Genomic DNA, 18,101 nt, shown 5'->3' with positions numbered 1-18,101 from the left:
TTTATGATTTGGACTAGTACATAAAAAATTTCACATTTCTCCTGAAGCCTCACCCAAAATAACCCCATCAAATGGAAAAAGTGCACTCTCCCACTCTTCAGTGTGTCTAGCTATGGACCTATTCAAGCTGGCAGTTTAAATAAAACCAGACAAAAGAGCTTGCTGGTTGGGGGGGGGGGTCACTATATTCCTGGGTGGCATTCGGTGCTCTGTGAACACTCAGAGTTACATTCAATACACTGGCTGTCCGCAGACAACGCAAGACACCTAAACATTTCCCAATAGAGCAGAGGCAAGAGAAGTGTAAACAGAATTTCATGGGGTTATAGACTGAGAATGGTATACAATGAGCATAAATACAAAATAAATTTATGCTATGTCCATTAAGGGCAGGTAGGCAAGTGTGTGGATTCAAAAGTGCAAGTGTTTGTCTCTTAAAGTTTACACTAAAATTAATGAGTATTTCTTTATCTTTTAACTTTTATGTTTGATACTCAAATGAGAATTAACTAGATATTACTTCCCTTGCGGTTCTAGCTTAATCATAATAAAAAACTATATTCATGAAATCAAACTGTACTTTTCTGTGCTGTGAAAAAAATGATCTCAGATCTGTAACAACTTGTGTTAGTTGTCTAGCATATATTTAAGTGTGTGAAAATGTGGTTATACATAGAATCATTTCAACATAAAATGTGACTTATTTTGTTAGAATGAACAAACAACACCAAACCCTGTTGTTGAAATGTATTATTTGGCACAGTTGGACACTTTCAGATGCTCAAGCAGGAGAGTAGCGATGCACAGGAGTATAAAAAGGATAGACAACATTCATCCGACTCAATAGTGTCACTGTTGTGTCACTAGAGGGAGCCACATTCCAGGATAAGGGCGTCTATTCAGACAGGAACCAGCTTTAACTGAAACGGCTGGGATATACTACACAATCAATTAATTTTGAGGTGGGAATTTTGCATTTTGTTTGGGCATCACACATTATTGCTTATTATTCAGTTTCCTACCCATAATGCATTAACAATTTCTACAGTGTTGGGCATTAATCCTGAACCATCTTTAAATGTTATGAATTCCTGGTCACTGGGCTACTTCTGTTCACATGGCATTGAGATGAAGCATCTGGACGATTTGCACAATATCCGCTATTCCCACATCCTGCACATGTGCTAATAAATTTCCCCCCAGTGTTCACTCTGATTCACGGAGAGGGAAAAAGGACACGGCAGATTTGAGCATGGGGTCACAGCCTGGAGAGAATGAGAGGAAGGTGACGAGAGAGAGGAAAGGCTTCGTTTGGAAGATAACAGACACAGACAGGGATAAAAGGAGGAAAGGGGGAGAGATATGGAGAAACTGAGAGGTTGATGGAGAGCACTTGCATCGATGAGTCAGATTCATTATCTCATGAGAAATGGAGGGAAAGGGGGGGGGGGGTGTTGAGGGGAGAGGAGGAGTCCAAGAGTCGGGGGAGAAGAAGTTAGGGTGATGAGTCAGAGTACTGGAGGGAAAGAAGGTATCAGAACGGGGCCAAGAGTGAAAGTTTAAAAGAGGAATGAGAAAGGAGCACAAGCATTAAAAAAAAATGGGGCAAAGTTTGAAACGAAAAGGAAGATGAGAGAAGATGATTAGTCAGAGCATGGAAGTGAAGACACCGGGAATAAATGGAAAGTTAAAGTGTGATTATCATCTGAAATTAAAATGCTAGAAGGGACGACTTTCTGTCTGCTGGGGAAGGCTATATGTCAACCAGCGAGGCTAATGGACGAAATTAAATTAAGAAGGGAGTGAGAGATGAGAGATGATATAAAGGGAAACATCTGTCCTGCTGCAGATGTTTTTGTTTCGGTACCTTTGTGTGTTTGCCTTTTGTATGTAGCCGAGGGCCGGAAGGAACTTGTCCTGGTTATGTTTAAATCTGAAAATACTGACAAACTAATTTGAATGTAAACTTGCTGCACCCCATGAACGGCGATACAGTATATGAGAGCTTGTTCATGTGTCTAAATGTGACACTGCGCCTCCCTCTACTGGCTGCAAGCTCATGCCCCCACTGTGCACGTCGTTGTAAAGCAAGCTTAACACACTTCCAGTAAAGGTTGGAGACAGAAGTCGGCTTTTAACAGCGACACTGGCTGTCAGATTAGTTAGCGCACATGTTGTCCTTCAAAGCATTGTGAGTGAAAGACTCACAAAACGCAAGAGCCACAAAGAGATGTCTTTATAATCGTTTTGTGTCTCTTTGTGTGCATTTTGTGTCTATTTAATTGTTTTGTGAGTCTTAGTTGTACTTTTGTGTCTCTTTTTGTGCTGTTCAGTAATCCGTCCATTAGTCAACAAGGGTTCAGAATTTAATAGATATAGCATAAAATGCTATATTAGTGACAATTTAGCCTCACAGAGCTAGTATGGCTAGCTTGGTTAGCAGTAGTCTAAACTGATTGCAGAAAAACAAAATTAACAAATGATAAATAAGTTAATGATAATGAAACGGCTACAGTAAGATAAGTATTAGATTATGTTTCAACAGGTGCATGTGGGGAGTAACTGAAGGATGTCTGTTACTATTTGCATCTCTGGATCTGAGCCAGTAGCGGTTGCTACTAGCAACAGAGCATGCAACTGAAACCGACTGCTGGTGCCAGAATACATATATATATATATATATATATATATATATATATACACACGTATATGTACATAGATGCATACACACACTGCACTGAGTATATGTTTGTAAGTTATGAGTCCGTATGCACTTGGTCTGGTGACTGTGTAACTTACAAAAGATGAAATAACACAATCTTCCCTGTGATAAAAACTTCAATTCATAAGCTATAAATGCACCATAGCTCAGTTCAATATACTCATGCGTTTTGCTGCTACAGCTTTACTTGGTCTGGTATGAGCTTATGGTGGCTAACGTTAGCTAACTTTAGATTTTTACTGTGTAACCAATATGACAGAGTCCAATTACTGACTGTGACTCTACTTGTGTTACAGTTCAGCTTCATTTGTTCTTGCTTTATTTATTCTGTGTTACTCTTCAGATAGATGTGCACCTCTTCAGCAATGTTACTACATGTGGCGGGCTCAGGGTTATACACAATAGGACACAATGTAAAACCCCAGTGTAACACAACACTATTTATTTCACGACATTTTAAATGGATTTTCTCTGCAAATTTAAACCGTTTTTGTTGACTTACTGTTGGACAATGTTCTGATATTGCAGTGCTGAGTAGTTTCTGTGTAGTAGTAGAGCCGATTTAGTCGGTTTTCATTTAAAGGCTTTTAAAATTGCACAAAGAGTTCATTTTAACCAAACAAATTTTCATTTCACACAGAGAATAAATTATGTGTAATTTGAAAACATAGAGGTCTTATACTGTCATTAAGCATTTAGAGTGTAATGCCAACTTTCTCCACGTGGTGGGGCTGCAAATCTGTGATATCACAGGCTGATACTTAGTGAATGGAAACGAACACCAAGGGACGGGAATGTGTGAGTAATAACCAACTCCTGAGTTGTTGATAACTGTGGATTTGCGTCCATAACTGGGAAATAATTTTTGATGTTTTCAAATATGTCCTATTCTAACATATTTTTTAAATCACTAAATTCAAGTTACAAGTGTAATTGCTTGCTTATTTTTCTTAGATGTTAACTCACAAAAGGACATCACAGCTGTGTTGTATTTTTTAAACACAGAAGAATAAGAATGGGTTTATGACCGTGTGTGTGTGTTTCAGCCCTCTCACCATGTTGTTTCAAGCCCAGACCTGTAACTTTGCCCAGTAAGACAATTATTGTTTAACCTGGTGTGATATTAAGAGGTCACCATAGTTCATTCTCAATCTCTTTGCAGCCTTGCCATTGGTCAGTCCTGCCTGCAGTTTGTGCCAGCATACGATTAGCCATCATGCCGAGACTGTCTTAGTGCATGTGGGCATAAGGTGGCCCAAGATTAGTGTTAAGCAGTTTGTGAAGACCGTGTTCTGATTGGAACAGATTGGAGTTTAACAATTGTAAGAGGCAGAGCTGCTGTCTCTGCAAAAAATAATCTCATTGGTCAAATTAAACTTCAGGAGGTGGAGCTAAATTAGCCTGACGCCCAGCGAGAAAGGAAAGGGTTAACTGTGCCCAGTGGAGTCAAAAAGAGTAATTTAACAAAACACACTCTATGTATATTTAATCCCAGGCGAATGTGTTGATTACATTTCCTTCCTCATTAAACGTTTATAAATTTTAAAATTGAGCATCATGTGCATCCATGTTTAACTTGCATTCTTCCTTTAATTCATCTGTTGATTGCTGTGTTTCCGTGTGTGTTACTGCCACCGACCTTTGATCAGTGCAACAGCTCGAAACCGGGTTAGTCGTGTGTATCATTAATGCGCGTACAATAAAAACTAAACAGGGACCCACTCAAAAAAACTATTGCTCCATGGCCCTACTGTTAGTAACCGAAAATAAGTATTCTAGCCTGCAAGTCTATGTAATATAGTTATATGGTGTGATCTTACAAAACCATAAATGCAATCACTATGAATGAATAAAAAAATGATGCCGGTTACGTTTGTCGTTTGACAAGAGCCTTAACTTTTCCATTGAGCATTGGTCTCTTCTAGAGCCAGCAGGCAGTTAACCGTCCAGCACATATAACCGACCATAAAACAAAACTTCCTCTTTGGTCATTGTACAGATTAAAGAAACGAGATATAAATTGTAAACTGGTGAGCTTTAGAAATGCTGGTAAGCTGATTTTGTTACCTTCAGCTAGCTGTTTCCCCCTTTTTCCAGTCATCAACTCTTTTAGGAAAGTGGATTAACACATTTCCCAAAATGTCAAACTATTCCTTTAAAAATTAGAAAAGAAAATGGTTATTTTTGTGAATTCATCAGCAACAAAATTGGGAAATTCATTTTTTAAAAAGTACTTAAGGAGAACAATATCCTTCAAACTCAATTAAAATATTCAGTGACTGACATTTTTTTTTTTTGGCAGTACAGGAAATTTGTTCAGCTGTATCGCATGTCACACAGGCTGTGAGGCTCAAACTATTGAGATGTAGAACAAAGATGAGGGGCTGATGGAGACTCCACTGGAGAGGCTCTACAGCAGTGAATAGGAAGTTGGATGAATAGGATTTGGAGGGGTGACAAATTGAACGTGGGATTAGGTGTGTATGTGTGTGTGTGTGTGTGTGTGTGTGTGTGCGCTTCACCAGCTGGCTGAGTCCTCCGTCCCATTAACTGTGGAGGGGTGTGTGTGAACGTGTGTGTGTGTGTTCGTACGGTATGTGCTTCATTTCATCCATTTGTACTAAGACACATAACCATGTACTGTACAGGCTCACCTTGGATGATCCCCTGAAAACATGCGTTTCATAAGTCAGTCTGTAATTACTGATATTGCAGCCTTAAAAAAAATTAAATAAATAAATGAATTAAAAAAAAATCAGTGCAGTATCTATGTTTATACGTGTTTAATGTTTGACTAATGACCAAATTTCATCTTTATTCTACCGATATCAGCCACATTACTTCACTAAGTAATAACCAGCAAAATATAGCTTTCATTGTTTGATTTTCTTAGCAGCAATCTTCAACAACAAAAATTTTAATTTTACATCTGTATTCAGTATGATTTAAAAAGTGTACACTTTTGCATGGTCATGAGTTAACTCAAACATCTTGAAACAAACTGTAATAATCCATTATCTAAGAATTAGTCCAATTTTAAAATTCATTGCAAGATTATATCAGTTTTACACAAAATTTTCTTTATCAATTATGCAAATCTGCCTGTGGTTGCTGTTCCCTGAAGAAGCCTTAAAAAAAACAAAAACAAAAAGAGTGGGTGCTGTCATGGTTGCAGGCTATGAAACATGCATGTTGTTTAGGCTCCGGTGCCAAATGATGTGGGCGTAAGTGGGCAAAGAGAACTTTCTGTCTCTACAAATAGATGTACATCCTTTAAATCATGTGGCGTTTTTAGAACCTGGGTTGTGAAACATGAACAAAGGCCGTGTCTGCAATCAGGCTCTTGCTGTCAAACCCGATCCAAAAAGGAAATTGTGCTTCGTCACAGCAGACGTTTTGACATGTCACGTCGTAATTCTAATTTTCAAACAAACAAGAAAGAGGGAGACAAAATCTGGGTATTTCTAGCTCTCATTAACCAGCTAGCTAGCAATTAATTATGCTAACGTTAGTTCCATGCTAAAAATGAGAATATTGGACAAGCAGTTTTAAATATACACTTCATAACTACATAATATTGTGCTGAAAGACTGAGGCTAGTGTTGCATATCAGTCTCCCCACCAACTAATGATTCTTATCTTAAGAGGCGCTGCGTCTTCAGGGCAGATTGGAGGCTACAGTGAGTCGCTATCGGAAAGTGACGAGATGCGCGGGAACTGGCCGGTGCTAGCTGGTTGGAATGCTAATTTCAGTAGAGGAAAAGAAGTGATATACTTCTACTACTGACAGTGTCAGGTTTGAGAAACTTTTGAGTTTGGTGGGCAAAAAAAGGGTAATTTAATAAAGAAAACTAAACTTCTCAAACAACTCAAACAGAACTCAAAAATGGAATCCAGGTAAACTCAGGAAGAAAAACCAAAAGTTCTGAGACGCAAGGGAAACATGAACAGGAACAAAACAGATGCAGAACCGAGTACACGGGGGTTCCACAGCAAAACAGGACGAACTTACAGAGACAAAGGGGGAGCACAGACTAAATAGACACAAGGGAGGCAAAGGTGATTGAACACAGCTGAATCACATTAGGGCGGGGCAGACAATCTACAAGGAGGGAAATGGGAGAAAGACAGGAGGTAAAATAACCACAAGACACACAAAGGACGTAATATAAGATAAAACAGGAAATGAAACAAATGTCCCAACAGAAAAGTCAAAAAGGCTCAAACATAAATTGTCTGTCATGCAAATCATGACAGACAAGCGTTAACATTGGTGTTGCTTTTTCTCCACTGGAGACAGCTCTTGATGAGTAGAGGAATGATTTGATGCTGAACCAAAAACATTTCTTCTAGACTGCTAAGTAAACAGCTATTAGCTATGTAGCAATAGAAAAACTTACAAACAGCTCCTTTAATTTCTCAAGAGAACAGGGTTTAAGCTTGAGGACAAACCAGTTGGCAAATGTAACACTATCTCAGAAACCTAATAAACCAAATTTGATAAAGATTAGGGAAAATGTTTATTCATGTTGTGCTTTAACAAACCACTATTCATGTTGAGGTACCAGTCTCTGCGGTCTGCGCTGAACACACAGGAACACTCATGCATATATTTCCAAGAATCACTCCTTAAAATGTCCTTTTCTTTTTACCTGCAGTTGTGATTAAAACACAGCGAATGTTAATAGTTATGTATTCTTGAGCAGCGGTTGCACTAATGCACCCGCATCAACAAGCCAATTATCTCTGGAATAATTATCCTCAACAGGTGGCATAAAGACTCAGCTTGTCATTGACTGACCACTGACAGGCAGGGTTCGCCCTTGTGGTAAATTGCTTTTCAAAAAAAAAATTCCTCTTCTTGCCTCCTCACATTGATTTTCAAGGGACAATGGGGAAGTCAATAACAAATCTAAGGTTTTACCACCTCAGATTTAAACTGAGGCCGAGGCGCAGAAAGAAATGTTTCATTCTGACCTTGCAGAGGCGAGCTTAAATCTCGCAAGGTCAGTTTTTGTTACAGAATATATGTCTGGAAAACATCTGTTGAGAATCGACCCGGGGCTGGCAGCTGAATGCCGGACCAATCAGTGGACTATGGAGGCATGAATGAGGACAACAAGAGTCAGAGCTGTATTTTAAAGACAGTGGCTGATAAATGATGCTGCAGAATTTTGGTTCAGTTAGGTCACTGGAGTTCAGAGAATAGTGTTTTTTTCTAGACAAAGACACAAGAGAAAAACTGTGATAAGTGGATTAAATAGTGTGTTTAGATGCTCTGTTGTATTCTGAGATCGTTACCTCATTACCTCAGTTTATAGATAATGATAAAAAGCGGTATTTTGTGAATGAGGTTTTGCATCTTCCTGATTAGATCCACTTGAGAGGGAAGTACCTGACAGAATTTGTCTATGTGGACAGTAAAAGACCTTCTTTGTGATGTAACACTCACACATGCACACTCCTCTACATGTACACACACACACACATACACACACACACACACACACCAAACAACCCCCCCCACCCCCTCCCTTTGAATTCCCCGTGTGCCGGCCTTAAGAGGAGTTCTGTTGCCGAGTAATAAAGAGGAGGGAGGCGGCGAGGCAGGTGCTGCTGCCGGGGAACAGTGGGCCACTTGTGGTTCCTTTTGAGTGTCTCTCCACACTCGTCCACACCCCCTCACCCCCCCACCCCCAACGTTCACTCCGTCTCACACTGTTTCACCCCCACCATCATTACAAACAGGTGTGAGAGTGATTCCTTTCCTCCGTCCAGTCAATTCTCCCACAGCTCTTCATCATTTTCTCTTTTTTTTAACCTCACCTACAGAGTCTATATATATAAATATATAGGACTGAAAACATATAAATTCTGATTTGCTCATTTGCATATGACACTGTATGAGCATCAAAAAAGCCTCACAGCCAGGTTAGAGTGTAATTTCAAATCCTGGACTGTGTGGATATGTCAGATCTTGAGGTTTGCCATCTATGTGCGACTCTTTGTTTGAATGCCAACTGTATAGCTCATCCAGCCTGCCACATTTCTGTGCTGGGTGCTGCTTGGATATTTGCTTGGAAAATGAGACACAACAAAGAAAAAATCTTTAAAAATGGTCATATACTAATAAGTCATATACTTTAGGCGTGGAAGTACACACGGGGGATTCTGTGCTGACTAGAAATCAGCATCATATAGGTGCTTTCAGAGACTTTATGTTAAATGTGTTTTTAGCCATTGCATTGTATTCTGTCACCGTGAATGTGGAGGACACCTGCTCTGCAGATGAGTCTCTCTCTCAAGGGTAATGGGCCCTGAAGCAGCGATGAACTATTAAGAAGTGATCAAAATCCCATTAAGACCATCAGTACGGCTAATTTTTCTTTGCCTCTGTGTCTCACCACAGACAGACAACAGCAAACACAAAACCAATGCAAACCTCAGTATTCAACGAGTCCATGAAACCTGTTCTTTTTCTCAAAGGCACAAATCAATATCACATCCATTTTATACTGTGAAATGTGATAAAGGCAGGCCTGTGTGTGGTATTTATTTGATGATTGGTATGATTTATGTCTAATTTCTGACCGTCATACAGTCAGTGAAAACACACAAGGTCCAATTACAATGAATTATCCAGCATTTATACCATATCTGCTCGTGCACAAATAAAGCAAAATTCAAAGAATAGTCTGACATTTTCTTATTTGTTTTGTTTTGCTTTTTTTAATCTATCTTATAATGCTTTTAATGACAAAGCACATGCTGGTGAAAATGATACACTACTTACAGATCTGTGGAACAGTCTTCACATATCTACGGTGGGACAATGACACTATGCAGAAGAATCAAAGGCTGTACTATGAAAAATTACATACATGAATATGATCCTGGTTCAACAGACGTAGTGTATAAAACCTTACAAATGTGGTGTCTCCCTACCTTTAAAGCAGTCAACTTATACACATGCTTAAGAATGCCAGGTATAAAATTCATTGTAGTGGTCCAACAGTCAAAAATCAAAAATCTTAGTTTTAATTTAGGTGGCCACCCCAGCAGGGGGATGGGTGATGATGTCCCAAACCTATGGATAGGACTGACTCTTTTTTTTTCTCATTAGCATAAAATATTGATCAGATTTGATTGACAGCAACACTGACAGCACCCCATGTCATTATTCTTTTCTTTTTTTCTTTGTTTTTTTTAATATGACATCACCTCTTTGAAGCCCAGAGCCCCGCCCACTTCAAACTGGTGAGAGGAGCTCAGACAAAAGCACAAACACAGAAATCTGTCATATGAAACAACCAACATTGTTTGAATGTATAGCTTAAGTGTCCATAACTTTACAATTCAACGCAAATTGCACTACGCTCATTACTGATTCACCAGCCATTCAGGATGTACAGTTCAGGTCCTTCCATCCTCAGTCAATACAAACTTTATTGTATGTACTGATTGTATTTGTACACTCGAGATGACTCACACTGAAGTAATTTGTGTATCACAGTTTTTTTTTTCCGAAGCTTTCAGTGACACAGAAAGAGCCTGAGCCTTGAGCCTGCATCATGCGAATGTGAATCAAATGCCCGCTCATCTCCAGCGACCAGGCGCAATCTATTTCTCATTCTCTTCTCATTGTTGACACGCTGTCATTGCAGGACCTCGCTGCCTAGCAACAAAAATCCAGGCAGACGTTTTTCCAATCTTCAGGAGGGAAGCCCCGCCCCTCTGCGTCCCCGGAGGAATGATTGAAAGGTCACTTCACTCCTCGCCTTGTCTTACAGTGTACAGATTGTCCTTTCTGGAAACCCTGAAGAGAGTGTATGTGTGTGTGTGTGTGTGTTGAAGGGGGGGGGGGGTTTACACTTCACTGTGGGTACAAAACACTCAGTGATGAGTGGGCAGAGCGGTGGGGAGGTGAAGGGAGGGGGTTGCTGCCAGATCGATGATGCCACACTTCCTTTATCACAGGCTGAATGTGACCCCCATCACCCTCCTCCATTGTTGTTCTCAGAGAGGTCAGAGGCCCTGCCGAGTGGTATTAAAGGATAGATCTGTTTCTCTCTTTTTTTTCCTTTTTTGTTACAGCCTGTGTCATAGTATTGTATTTTTGGGCCATCTTTCACATCAGTTATGGGAACGTTTTACTCACCCACTCCATGTCGAGATGTGCAAACAGGCTGACCACTCTTGAAACGGCTTCACAGTGGAGCCCACGGCACAGCCCACATGAGAGATCAGGCAGAGTGTAAGGGCAAATATAGAATCTGTTTCATGCTCTCAAAAATGTTTTATTTTATATTAATAGGTGGGTTTCCATCCTCCATCTTTATATGCACATTGTGCATTAAAAAAGAACCTGGGTGGAAACAAATCTGACAATAAAAATGACTTAAATGTCCACTGAGGACTGAAACGTTCAAATTAACCAAAGCAAGAGAAAATTTTTTATTTCAATCACAATTTTTTGGTTTCAGTTTTAACTTATTCTTTTTTAATCATGTCATTTTACTGAGCCCTCTTCTTCTGCAGTGATTTAATGGCACCCAACTGGAGCTCCTACATTCGCATCACTGTGGGCTAGTGGATGGAAATGCACATTAATCTGCATTTTATTTTGTTGATTTCCTCTGTGTTTGGTAGGAAACCTAACTAATGATGCTGGTGATGTGTTACGACCACAAGTTGCCAACATGAGGCACATTGTAATGTCAGTGAGAGACGAGGCCAAAATAACAAACACAAATCTGATAGTAACACAAAAGAAATGGATACAATACCAAAAACAGGGGGAAAAAAAGGGATTAAAAGAAAAATGGCAGTTCCTCTACAGGGCTTCTTGGCTTCCTCTCAGTCAAACAACTTAAACAATTTTACCAAACAAAAAGTCTTGGCTGGCACAGAATGTGCTTTCACAAATCACACAAATCATAAAAACAGGTAGGCAGGCAGGCAACAAGCAGCATGGCAGAGAGGGCATGAAATGCAGCTCATCAGTGCTTCGTATAGCCCAGGTTACTAATCAGCTGCAGCTCCACTAATAAGGAGGGAGGATCCAGGGGTGAGGCCTGCAGCATCTGAGGAGCAGCACAGATAACACCCCTAACCCACAACACACAACTACATTCACCTATGGGGGTGTAACATGGTGTTTTGAACTTTGCATCTCATTAAACAGACATGGAAAGAGACAGCTAATAAGGCCCTGCGCCATGATCAGCAGCAGAATCTGCTTTGAACTGTTGTTGTCCTGTGAAGTGAGCAAAGACAACCTAACCTTGCAGCAGCGCGCTACCTTAGGGACCGTGACCCACTTGGTTTTTTTTTTGATTGTGGATTTTATGCGGCTGCACCGACAGTTCAGGCAGGTTTCAACTTTGACATTCTTTTCCAGTTATCTGCCTTTTGAGGTGATGAATAACAAACAAAAAGCTCTTTCTCGGGAGTTCCCAGACCTGTGCACCACGACCTGAAAAATACACCTCTGTCTTAGCAGCAACACTATAACCTTTCAGATGGAGGTTAGCAGGTTTGTGAATAGAGAGGTGGTAAACAACGGGGCTGTGATGCTCCCTGGCACACGTCTGTGACATAAACATCTATTATAGTCCTGAGCTCTGTTCTCCTGAGCAAAATGTCTCCACTCTTAAAAGTCTTTCCCTGCAACACGAGGCAATCATGAACTCATTTTCAGAGGAGAATGCCTGTGGCTAACGAAAGCTTAATCATCATTGGTTGGATAGATTTAAAATTCCAAACATAGAACCACATCATAATAGCACTTATTCGGAGGTGAACACAAAGGTGAATGTTAATGTTACAGACAAAAGCATGAAATGTTTCCAGCCTTCAGGCTTTTAACAGTGTGTGTTGAAATACACATTTACTCTCAGTTTAAAGTAAATCAATCCACTGATGAGTGAAGCCACTAGAATGAACAGGCTTCAGTGTAATAGAAGCAAAGCAATCATTGTAAATATACAATAAAAGACTAGAAATATGTAATGGATGAACTATTTATAGTAGGCTGTACACATTTACAAGCCATTCTGTATAGATAGAATAGAGCCAAACCTGTCTGATCAACTGACAGCAAAGATTTCAAATGGTTGTATTTTTCAGAACAAGACAAAAAAAGAGAAAGAGAAAAAAACAGTGAAAATGATGATGAGGTGGAAATGAAAACAAAACAGGATGCTCTGGTTTAATCTGAACCTCACCATTAACTGCACCCTGTTTTCTCTAACACACTGAGGCAGACGGGTCGGTGGAGGAGCAGGAGGAGGACTGAGGCGGAGCGCTTCGACTGGAGGAGATGTGATGTAACCGAATTCTCGCGAATTATTGATTGTGTGATAACAACAACCTCACAAGTTCGTTGCCAGCCACAGTGTGTGAGATGGGTCTCATAAAAGTATTCTGAGGCATTGCGCAATGAACGTCAGGCGAATCATAGAGCTACAATGCAAACAGGAAAAAAAAAATAAATAAAAGAGATGCAAGCAAAGACATGTCACTCAACTCGTGTCATGTCATCCCTCTGCTCTGCTCTCCATGTGAAAACGCAGCTACAGTGTGCGAACAGAGTGTGAAGCTGTCTGTTAACCAATCTGTTACGGGTCATTTTATGTCATATTCTGATTGACTGCTTTGTAAAAGAGGGTTGTAGCAATTGTCGTGTTGTGGGTTTTTTTTGTCCGGAAATTTTGAAGTGTCAGAATTTTGAATCAACGCAGGTCGTTCAGTGACAAAAAGGAGGACATTAACCTTGATGTGGAATAAAATGTATGAAACTTGCCATACAGCAAATAATATGATACAAATAAAGGAAATGAATCACCGGTTTTCGTTTGAATTTAGACTCTTTGTGGCACCACACCTCTTCAAACTCAAACTGAATCATTCTCTTCAGTCAGAGCAGCACATGTTGGGTGCAAATTGTTGCACAGCTTTTCTTTATAGATAGATAGATAGATCTTCCTGTAACCTTTGTGACATCAAAACACTACAAAACATCACCGCTCTAAGCCATGCCCCAAGCCCCGCCCACCCACACCCACCACCCAACTTTGCATGATTTGGCTTCTCTGAGTGTTTACCTGAAATCTGCTATATTTTGTATAGCAGTCAGCCAATCAGAAGAGCGATTAAGAGCCTCCTCTCTTCTGATTGGCTCACCAATCTGTTGGTACTAGAGCTCCAGAGAGAAGCCTGAGAGAGGAGATGTAAAACTACACTGAGATGGTTTTTGGTCCTTAAAACCATGAATATATCTTTTTATGGATCAACACTTCAAATAAAACACAGGAAAATTATGAAACATGGGACCTTTAAGACCAAAAAGTTCAATGTTAACCAATAAGGAACGTTCCTTGACCTGAAAATGGACTTAAAATATGCCAGATAAAAGATGTGATAGAGAAGATATGAGTGCACTTGTTACACCACCACCCACATGATTCAGATGTAAAAGTTGTTGCATTACAAAGGAAGCATCAGTTTTGTGTGAAAGTGTTATTTGAGGCTTTCCCTCCATCTCAACATCCACTTTTCTCTACTTCTCTGACCTGATCAATAAAGTTTTACACTGTTATCAGACCTTCAAAGCAAAGTCCTGTAGATGTATAATGGAGGAGAGCTAAAAGAGCATGTCTCATTAACATTCCCCACAGTCACCTTCAACAATACGTTCGCCTTGACTGCGAGTGGCAGCTCTCAGCGGGGAGTTGGATTTCTCCGCTCTCATGTCAGAATATTTTAATGTGTCATCAAAGTGGCAGCTCGTTTCTGGCGTGGCGAAAAAACACTAAGCCCGAGCCAAACACTGGAACAAGGAGTCTGTCTGAGGGATAATATTAGCATACTGCCTCTACCGTTTGATATGAGAACCAATTCAGACTAGCCTTTATGGACTCTGAGGCAGGATGAATGCTGCAGTGATTGTGGACCTTTGTGCCGCTGGCATGAAATAGAGATTGTAGCATAGGCTGTGGATGCATGTAGCGTGTTTCCAGGCGTGTGTGTGTGTGTGTGTCTGTCTGTGTGTTCTTCTCTCTGACTCAAGCCGAGCACTGTGACAAGTCTCTTAGATCCTACTTCTGTTCAGGCTCGTTTTCCTGCACAGCATCCAGCCTCTGTCTCACATCTCAACCTGCACAAAGTAAAACAGTTTGGCATCTTAGGTCAGATATGCTTTGTCTCAGCAAAGCTTGGGCTGATATTCGATATTACTGAATAATCGATAATATTGAATATTGCAATATTCCCACCATATGTGATATTGATCACTTTTTTATTTTTGCAGTTTTGAAATGAAGCTAAGCCCAAGTTCAGTATCTTCATGCCTCATTCATTCACAATTCTCTCTCTCTCACCCAACCTCTGGCAATCAGCTGACTACAGGTGTTTTCCGGTAAACCAATCAGATTTTGTAACGATTTCAACCAGCCAATCCCGTTGCCGCTGTCGCCTCCTGCGACCCTCCTCCACCCCATTCAGTTTTCATATCCAGCGCTTAGGTCGAGCTCATCAGAGTCCACTTCACACCAACACCAGTGTCTAGACAGCGAGGGGAGTTGTTTCCTATACTTCACACAGCATCCCCCGCCTCCCCCCTTTCAAAAATATGATGACATCACAATGGGACTCTCACTTTTCCTCTCTTGTTTGACAATGTTTATGAAGTAAACTCCCTCCTGATTGAACTGATGCTCAGTGGCAGCATCGTTTAAATCTGAAACATAAAATAATATCAAATTCAATGGCATAATTATGTGTGTATGGAGTGTTGTATCATTTAAAAAGCTGCTTCACCAAAAGGAGAAAAATATGCCTCGACACAACTCCTCATTTGTCTTATTCACCTGCTGTATCCTGTTTAGTCAGAGTCTGAAATCTTGAACAAGACTCTGCGGTTTTAGCAGCATTTGTGCAGAATCTCATGCTGCAATCAGAAGTCAGCCCTAATTACATTATCATTATTATCATCATTGGGGTTGAGAGCCTCCATGAGCAGCTCTTCAGCCTCTAGTTTCTCTGAAGTGCTGGTGGAAAGGTACCACTTGTGCTTGTGCTGCCTCTGCTGCTTTTGCACCTCGCCGTCCACAGCCTGCGTGACTCATTTCCCTTCGCAGAGGCTCTGAGCGCTTCAGCCACAGTTCAAAGTCTGCAGAGAGAGGAGCAGGGCCTCTGCACCGGCTCCAGTGTTTAAACAGCCGCAGATGAAAGAAAGCAAACTCTCAAACTCAGCACGCCTGCCCGTTAAACCAACAACTCCAAACTCTGTCGTCCTTGTTCTGACTTGTAATTGAGGCGTGCGTGCCGTTTCCTGCTCTTCATTACTTGAAAAGTGGAGTCAGTTTACACAGAACCAGACTGACAGTCACCGCCGCCTAAACCAAACCGCTGCCTCCGGCCTCACACCTGTCGTCTCAGACCGCAGTGTGAGCTGTGTTAACAGGCTCGGCCCTCTTGTCTGCCCAATCGCCACCCATGACCGGGGATATCTGATCCAGTGGTGGCCAACAGCTGCATGGTGTTTTTCAGCACTCCCCCTGCACACCAGACACACACACTTACAGATCTGCCCTGCTTGGCCCTGAATGCACCATGGATGCAGAAGTATTTGTGAGCAGAAACTGAAAGACTTAAAGTAAAAATGCAAGTTTGAATAATAGTAATCTTTGTGGGAATGTGGCCTGAGGAGATGAATTACTCAACAGTGAAAAAAAAAAAAAGCGAACCCACGGCTGCAAGTGGACTCACGCATGCTTACTTCCTGTTCAAGACTAAATTCTAGCTATAGACTATGCTTGCATGCACATAAGTCATTCTCTGGAAAAGAATGTATAGTGAATTTAATGGAAAAACTCCCAAGATATGCTGCTATCTTCCCCAGAAGACATTTAGTGATTTATTTTAGCCACAAAGCCACAGAGAAAACCCAGAGACGCTGATGAGAAAAACAACTTTATTCCAGGTCCAGCTCACTGTAGTAATGAGAAAGCGTGCAGCAGAGGTCACGCCCACCCTGCAGACTGTGAGGTGGGCCCGGTTGTCTCACTGCTGACTGATCTCTCCTCCGCAACATAAATAATCGGCGCTGAACACTGCTGGCAGCGTTCCAGCTTGGCTAAATTGAAAAACTTGGGGAGTGATTTGGCCGCTGATGAGAAAGTGATGTGCATGCAGCTGAGTTGCTACAGGGGAATTTGAAGTTGTTTTATTTTTATGATGCAGAACAAACCGCGGAGTGTGTGAGGCGCACAGCTCCACCTGTGGAGCCGGGGACCGGACTCAGGTCTAGTTACAAGCTGTGATTTATTATGAAGAAAACTTCTATTATTTGCGACTAATTTCAAGGCATTAGTATAATTTTAATACAGGAAATTTGTGGTGCCTTCAAACAATGACAAACGTGCAAAACGCCGTTTCTTTGGTGCATAATAAGATTTATTTCTTGGCTGAGTGAAGTGACTTCCTGGACTTGTCTGGCTCCCTTCACAATGATGACAAGATTCCAGGAAGTAACTGCACCCGTCCAAGAATGAGTCCCACGAGAACTGGTGTCCATTAAAATCACAACTTATATTATTTTATCATTTTTACAATTTGGTTTTTGTTACGGATTAAACAAACGAGATACAACATGTTTATTAGTGAGCTTTAGACACGCTGGAAGGCAAGAGTCTGTTTTCTGCCTGCTTTGCTCGTCTTGCCAAGAATTAGACGAGCAGACCAACAACATTCTCACGTCTGTTTTCTAAATATGTAGCTGGAGGCAGCAGCTTAGCATAAAGATGGTGAGCCAAAGGTAGCAGCATCTCAAAGCTCACTAATTACCACATCATATTCAGCTTTAGAAAAAAAAAAAAAAAGTATTAAGTTAAATATTTTCTTTGTGAGCTGACCTGTGATGGAAGAAAAGAATAACACAATAAGCAGCAGGCCTTCAATGACCTTAAAGCTTCAATAGTGACTTAACAGGCATCTGTACTGAAAGGACCTGGTCTCCATTATGTAAAAACACTTGAAATATTACATTTTAATTGCCTTGATACTTGATACAAAAACTCAACAGCTGTGGTTGTGCAGTAGGTGAAGTTTTCTTGTGAAATCAAATTCAATAAAGCGAGTTCACTGGTGTATCACGTTGTCGTGATTCGTAGCAGACATGTTGCAGTGAGTGTATCCTTACATCCGTGATGCTATGCTCATTAACTTATAAAACCAAACTAACCTCAACTTCCTCACTTTGCACAGTTTCTGCAGTCTCAAATCTGAGGACACAAACACACACACACACACACACACACACACACACACACACACACACATACATATACGCATATAAGAAGACGCCAGAGTCTAAACA

The sequence above is a fragment of the Seriola lalandi genome, unplaced genomic scaffold (assembly GCF_002814215.2).
Source record: "Seriola lalandi dorsalis isolate HSWRI2012SDOR001 ecotype SW California unplaced genomic scaffold, Sedor1 jcf7180002054956, whole genome shotgun sequence".
In the NCBI taxonomy this organism is placed as follows: Eukaryota; Metazoa; Chordata; class Actinopteri; order Carangiformes; family Carangidae; genus Seriola; species Seriola lalandi.
Note: the sequence above shows the minus strand (reverse complement) of the source record.